Raw genomic sequence first — 7,500 nt, 5'->3', positions numbered from 1 at the left:
TCTTAAATATGGTCCAGTATTTTGTACCAGATTGTCTACACCAGTCAGAGAGTCACTCCTGCAAGTTTTACAGATTTCCAAATGGACAGGCAGACAAAAAATTGAAGAAAAAGTGGACCACTTTAGTCAGGTAAGCACGCACGCCTCGTCGAACATTTGATAGAGTTCGTAGTCCAGATCTAGGTCAAGTTCTAGCTTACGTAGACCTATATTTTATGATTAAAGTGTACAATTGCACGAAAGTATAAATAAAAATACATTCCAAACTAGGTTTTTATTGAAGTTGAAGCAAAAATGATATCTCAATCGTTTTGATGTTAAGGCTGATAAACTGAATGAGAGTTAAGTTCTACTGATAAGTGATAATTTTTTTAAAAGGAGAACAAGAAGAAAGAGAATAAAATATTTGTTAAAATCTTACTTTAAACTCGATACCTTTATGGCAAAATGAAAATAAATAAATAAAATAACGCAACCTCTCCCCCCCCCCCCTCCCCTCACGCAGATCCTCTCTCTCTCTCTCTCTCTCTCTCTCACCACACACACACACACACACAAACACACATACTTTCCTCTTTTTTTTGAAAAGTTTCTCTGATTCTCTGCCATGCCTCCCTTCCCCGACAGCCGAGGTGGCAACTCTGTGTGAACAAAGCAAGATGGCGGCAGGGACCTCTCTCCTTTACCTGTGCCCGATTGTTGACACTCCAAAGTTTCCATCACCGCACTGTCCAGTACAGTACTGACTGAAATAAAGAGAAAACGCAAGTCTTGCCACACTCAACCCAAGATCAACTTTAACTGTGTAAATTTAAGAATTCTTATTTTTATATATACCTAGTCAAAATCATCAAAAGAAGTAATGAGGAAGTGCGACATTTTGCTGAATGTGCGATTTCATAAAAGACAGGCGAGAGACCCACCAGTAACCTAGTCTCTTGCACACCTTTGATTTATCATGCATTGAGCTGGTGTCAAACAAGATAGTCTAAAACAAAGTACTTATCAAATTAAATAATATACCCAATATGCCCAACAGAATTATTGTTTTTTTTTTAATCTTTTCATTTCAGGTGAAAGGACAAAAGATCCAACATCATCATCAAGAGTGTGTTCTTGTCACTTCAGAGATGGTGACAAAGCAACCTCCCTGAATTGTTTGACAGAAATAAAAATAAATTGTTTCCATCAGAGCCAGAAAGAAAGAAAAGAAAAGTGACACAAGGAATTCCCACCCCATCTCAATTGGCACCAACATCAAGAAGTCCACCACCACCACCACCACCACTACCACCACCACCACCACCACCACCACCACATCATCATCACATCATCATCATCATCATCATCATCATCATCATCATCATCATCATCATCATCATCATCATCATCATCATCATCATCATCATCATCATCATCATCATCATCATCAGCTCAACTCTCTTCATCATCATCACAAAGTCCCACCTTTAAAAAAACCAGGTTCCTCATCATCATTATTTTCCTCCTCATCATCATCCTCATTATCTTCTCCCTCATCATCATCTCAACTCTCGTCACCATCATCACAGGATTCCATCTTTAAAAAAAAAAACAGATTGTAGAACAAGTGAGGATATTTTAAATAGAACAACAAATTTAATTCAAGAACAAAAAATTACAGACAAAAATAAGGAAATAGCTAGCTTTAAAAAACCCAACTAAGTTAGATTCAACGCACTTACACTGTTTCAAGCCTTACAGAAAAAGTTCTTCGAATGGAGACAGGTGTACATTCTTTTAAAATATTTAATATTATTGTTCAATATGTTGAGTGCTTTAGAGGTAACATTATTTATTATAGTAGATGGGAAGTTCAGGAAGAGACAGTTGCATTAAAAGACCAAATTTTCATTATTACACTTATGAAACTTAGACAGAACTACGCTAACCTTCATATTTCACAATTGTTTAGCGTTAGTGAAAGTACTATAACAAATATTATACAAACTTTTATTCATGTTTTACATAAGCCATACGCTTCTCTTTGAAAATGTTATGAAGGTTACATGCCCTTCTAGACATAAAAATAAACTATCAGCTCCATCATCATTTTTAAGATTTCCAAATTGCAGAATGATCATTGATTGTACAGATGACCAAATTGCTATTCCTAAAGAAATGGATAAACAACGGTTAACTTATTCTTCTTATAGGTCCATGAATTCTGTTAAAGCTCTTGTTGGTCTAAGTCCAAATGGTGTGATAAATTTTATTTCTAAACATGATCCAGGGTCTGTCTCGGATAAGGTCATTGTACAAAATTGTGGATTACTAAAACTTTTAATTTTAAGCCCTGGAGAATTAATTTTAGCAGATAAAGGTAATAAAGGTAAAACCCCATCCTGATTCAAGATATTTTACCTCAAGGAGTAACTGTAAATATCCCTCCCTTTTTTACATAATAAATTTACTGAAAATGAGATTTTATTAACAAAAGAAATTGCTTCATGTAGAATTCATGTTGAGAGGGCTAATGAAAGACTGAAAAATGTTAACATCCTCTCATATATTCCAACCATGTTAAGAGAAACATCTGATATTATTTTTCAATTTGTTGCAGCACTTGTCAATCCCCAGTCTCCTCTTATTAAGGAGATTGCATTTTGTTAGCTTTGCCATTTATTTTGTACAACACACATATTTTGTTCATCATCATCAAATCACCATTCAAAATAATGGTTTTGTAGGTCCATACATGATTTTACATGATAAACATGACAAATTATGGCATTGTTGTATCAATGTATGTTCAATGTCATTAACATTGTTAAATAAAACCACACAAATTAGTTTTGGACTGAATCAACCCAAGGCATCATCAAGATAGATCTGTGGAAGTAAAAGAATAAAAGATTCAAATTTAGAGCTGCGACCATGCTCAATAGGCAAAAAACAAACAAACTAATAAAACGTCTGTTGTGGTCTTGTGGTATGACACTCGCTTTCAGATCAGAAGGTCCTGGGTTTGGGCCTCGCTCGGCACATAGTTGAGTCCTTGGAGAAGGCTCTTTACTCACAATCTCTCACCGTACTCAGGTGTCAAATGAGTACCTGGCGTTGTCTCTGTCCGAAAAAATTGTAATATCGCCCAACAGGCATCATGTCCCGTCTTACATGTTAAATGTTGCTGTTGGCCAGGGACCCCTTGTAAAGCACTTTGAGCACATTTAGTGGATATTACGCTGTATAAAAACTCAATTAAAAAAAACAAATTAAGTGATTCTTTCATTCATCTTGCTTTGTTGATAAGGGGGAAACCCGAAACGTCCATTTTATCTGTTTTCGTATATTAAATTGAAGTTCACATTCAATTTCACAATGTTATTGATTTCTTCGAGTTTCAAGCAGCAACATTTACATTACACCTTAACCCAATAGGAAGTTTAGTTTACCGTGACTAACACTGGTCTAAATAAATCCTTTATTCATCCCATAGAGGAAATTTATCTCTAGGGTCTATTCCCAGGGAAGACTGGAATAACCACGGTGCAGCGCCGCAAATTGAGCTAGGGGAGGTGACTTGCTCAAGGCCACACAGCGCAGCGGCGGGTGAACGAACTCGGTACCTTTCGGGTACGAAGCAAAAACCGTACCGCTGATCCACGCTGCCCCACATGAAGTATGATAAAATGTCTAGCGTGATTGGTGATTGTGATGCTCATATGAGTATTATAATAAAGGTTACAACACGATACTAAATAGTATGTAGTAGACTATAGTCAATAGCAACGAAAATTAACGAAGCAAGACTAAGACCTCAAAGTCCGTGGTCCATAAGATAAAAACACAATAATTCAATGACTCCCTCTCTCTCTCCCTAACTAAAATCGAACGTAAACAGTTAAATCTTTCCATTGGATATACTAAATCTGCCTAAACTCAAAGTAAACTGATTATTGTCCAACAGTAGTTTTACGGAGATGTGAGATTTTGAGAGTGAGAATGAGAAGACGAAATGACTTACCTTCACAGAATACTCTTTATTCTTCATGCTGGCTTGAACTTTGCCGAACATCAAGCCATCTGAGTAAGTGAAAGTCAAAACAGGACCTGACTGATGATGATTTTCACCTCGCGAGACACTTTTATGCTCATTGGAGAAGTATTTCATAAGGGCGGTGATGGAAATAGAGTTCGTGTCAGCCATTTTTCTCGACTGTTTAGAGCCAGCCGGTTTGTTGCCATGCGTTGCTGCGCAGGATTACGTCACGACTTAGGAAGCCTATTGAAATGGAGAGAGGAGTGACTGGATGGACAGCGTATGGACAAATGAGTGACGTATTGGTGAATAAACTAATCTAGTTCGAGTTTAACATTAGGAAGGAATCCTTCAGTTCCAAAAACTTGTTAAGGTACTTCAATGTACTCTCAAACCAAATTTTAAACGCTTTGTCTCGTATTATCGGAGACTGACAGATTATATTCCGGAGGCTCAAACAACATTGGCTTTATTCTTTAAAAACGAATCAAACGGGTTACCAAGATTTAATGTGTCCTTTTGTTAGTTGTCAACCAGGATGAAGACATAATATTCAAATTCAATATCTTGGTAAAAACTATCAAACCTGGGACTTCGGGAGGTCTTAGGTTTGAGAGTTTTTTTTTTGGGGGGGGGGGTTTCCAAGATGAGGGTCATTTAAATCCATCGATTTTTGAAGAACGAGTTTTTTGGCCAATCTTTAAAATACATGTTTTTCCATAGTACGGCAGTTAACTGGTTCATGGCAACCACGGTGTGATATTATCAAAAAGTAATGTACAAAAATGAATAGAACAGATTCAAAACTAAATACAATATACTTAACTCGGGTTAAAAACCCTTCTTCAATCGATAACAAAAGTAGTTAAAACGGTATTAAAGTTGTCAAATTAATTTGCCGACATTACTTTATAGACAGGTGGAGAATTAAATTTGATAAAAGAAAATTCTAAATTATTTAATTTTCTTATTTAATAAAAGGAATTAAATTGACGTCACTCATTAATGATTATTTCTCATTTATTCTACGAATATAAACGTTTAAGGTCACACATAGTTTTGTGTTTTGGTACGTTATTCCCGGCTGACAGGTGTTGTGAGTATTTTACCAAAACGAGTGGCATCAATACAGTCCAGTCCACAGCCTAGACTAGCAGCAAAGTATTGACTTTGACTTGTGATGCTATCAAAACACCAGGCGGTGAGGGTTGATCAAACAACAACAAACAACAAATAAAAACGTTATCTCTATGATCAATTTATGTAAATCATACTTATAACACATTAATAACACATTATGATCGGATTATGCTTATTTCATACTCCCGCGATCTCTGATTCGGTAGTGAATTTAAGCGTGTTATTCATCGAAGATCAGCATGAAACCAAGTCATTGAACACTGCGATAGGAGAATCGGTACGGTTACACTCTAACAAAACACTTATTGATTGGGCCAGACAATATTTATTTTGAATTTCGATTTAAGAGGATCACAAACATTTCAAAATTGTTTTACGAATCTCAAACCCGAGACTTCTTATATAAGCCTCGGATCTTACACTTTTTGGCACTTTTAACAAGAAAAAAATGAACATTTATAAAGTGCAATATCCACTAACGTATTCAACGTGTTTATGTGTCCCTAACCAATAGCAACACTTAACAGACGAGTCATGTTATGCGATGTTGCAATTATTTTTTCCGACATAGACAACGCTGTTAACACATTTACACATAGGTACGGTGACAGAATGAGTTAAGAGCCTTTTTTCAAGGACTCAAATATGCACCGCTCAGAGCGGGATTCGAACCCTAGACCTTCCTATCTGAAGGCGAGTGCCATACAAGACAACAGAGCCGCACAAGATAGAGATCATTTTGTTGAAGTAACGTTTTCTGGTCAACATTTTAAAAAAGGCGTTTTGTCATATTACAGCTGAATATGCAAAGTATGAGATGTTCTGTTTTGATTAGAAGTAAATCATCACAACTTGATAAAGGTCCGATCCGATCAAGCGTTCTCTTTGACAACTGTATTCTCATTTTTATTCAATTTTACTTTCAGTTCAGAGCTTACACGCTTTTGTCAATACAAAACGCCGCTTCGCTGTCCAACCTACAAGTCGTACATCCAGGGATGGATTACAGGAACAAAATAATAAATGTATGACGAAAGCAAAGAAAGATTGAGATGGGTGATCACAATATTGGAAAGAGATACAGACAAAACCAATTTAGGTTTGCATTACATGCGTATGAACACAAACGGGTAAGTATTTACAAAATGTACTTAAAGAACACACTAACACGTATTATATAAACACACACACACACACACACACACACACACACACAAACATGAAGATTCATATGGCGTTTCCATTTAACAAGAAGATGGTTTCATAGTATTATGAGATTAACCTCGAGCTGATTTAATCCATAAAACAAAAAAAGAATGTTCCGTCAAATTTCATAAAATTATAACTAAAATGATCGAAATTTGCAACTTCAAGATGTTATAGTCCCTATTTAGTATTACATACTACTACTACGACCCTTTCATTGAAATGGTACCTACACTCAAATAAATTACAAAAAGTTCAGATAGCAGACGAAAAATATAGTGCATACTTTCCAGCCCGGCAAGGTAACAGAAATTATTAAGATGGATAACAGAATGAAAAAATATATTGTTGATGATATGCTCATTTCTATAATTTCGTGAATTCAAAGACCCACCCATTTTACTTCCTCTATAACATTTCATTCTTCCTTTACCACACCTTTTAATTCTCTTCCTCGTGCTTCTCTCCCTGTAGATTTTTTTTCGGAAGGAAGAGAGTTGTTATCTTTATGTTTACACCAACAACGAAAGAACTAAAGTAAATGCAATAAAGAGAGCAACATTTGCAGAGGAAAAAAAAAGATATTTACAACAATAAACCGCAATCCCTCACATACTTAAATCTGTTATTATAAACAAGACATACTCCGTAATATACACAGCCCCAGGTGCCCATCTTATCGACAAGATCCATATAAAAGAGCACCTTTATTGACTGCACGTGTAATACTGCTGCAGGATACTCATTATTAGATAGACGGTAAGAGAAGAAACCATGTAAGACAAATAGTTCAGTCATTTAACTAATGTTCCCCTGAATTATGGTGAGTCAAAAAAGTGAGCAATATCCTCTACATGGTAATATTGGGAGTAAAAGCCTCTCAAGAGACCACCGTCATGGTACCGAGAAGAGAATGCGAGCTCTTTTTAGTCAAAGCGAGGTTGACCACTTTACACGACAGAAGCCCCGAATACAGTTAAGACAGATAACTTTCTTGATTATGCTTGACGCCCCAAAACGCATGTTCAGAGAGAACCGAGAGTAGTGTTCAATAGTTCATAGCCTGGCACTGCCCTGAAATTATCTCACAATATCAGGCGACGAACGCATAAATAAAGTGTTAAAGTGAGTCG

General features: G+C 36.2%; 1 protein-coding gene and 2 long non-coding RNA genes across 5 annotated transcripts in view; 1 reads left to right on the top strand and 2 right to left on the bottom strand.

Annotated features, from left to right (window-relative positions):
* LOC144978558 (protein phosphatase EYA1-like) overlaps positions 1–7,500 on the bottom strand; it is a 216,612-nt gene that overhangs the window by 171,148 nt on the left and 37,964 nt on the right. The gene's annotated exons all lie outside the window — the stretch shown is intronic.
* On the bottom strand, positions 585–4,210 carry LOC144978540 (uncharacterized). 2 transcript variants are annotated; one of them, XR_013646530.1, is made up of 2 exons: positions 4,007–4,210; positions 585–746 (listed from the first exon to the last, which is right to left on the bottom strand). It is a non-coding gene; the product is annotated as an uncharacterized LOC144978540 (long non-coding RNA). The 2 variants fall into 2 exon arrangements; XR_013646529.1 differs by lacking the exon at positions 585–746 and adding an exon at positions 1,615–2,871.
* On the top strand, positions 2,600–3,353 carry LOC144978551 (uncharacterized). The gene is made up of 2 exons (XR_013646531.1): positions 2,600–2,729; positions 2,999–3,353. It is a non-coding gene; the product is annotated as an uncharacterized LOC144978551 (long non-coding RNA).

This window comes from Berghia stephanieae, chromosome 1 (assembly GCF_034508935.2).
Source record: "Berghia stephanieae isolate SIO BIC M18660-M18661 chromosome 1, UCSD_Bste_1.3, whole genome shotgun sequence".
NCBI classification, from domain to species: domain Eukaryota; kingdom Metazoa; phylum Mollusca; class Gastropoda; order Nudibranchia; family Aeolidiidae; genus Berghia; species Berghia stephanieae.
The sequence above is the reverse complement of the archived record's forward strand: the minus strand, read 5'-3'. Positions and strand labels throughout refer to the sequence as shown.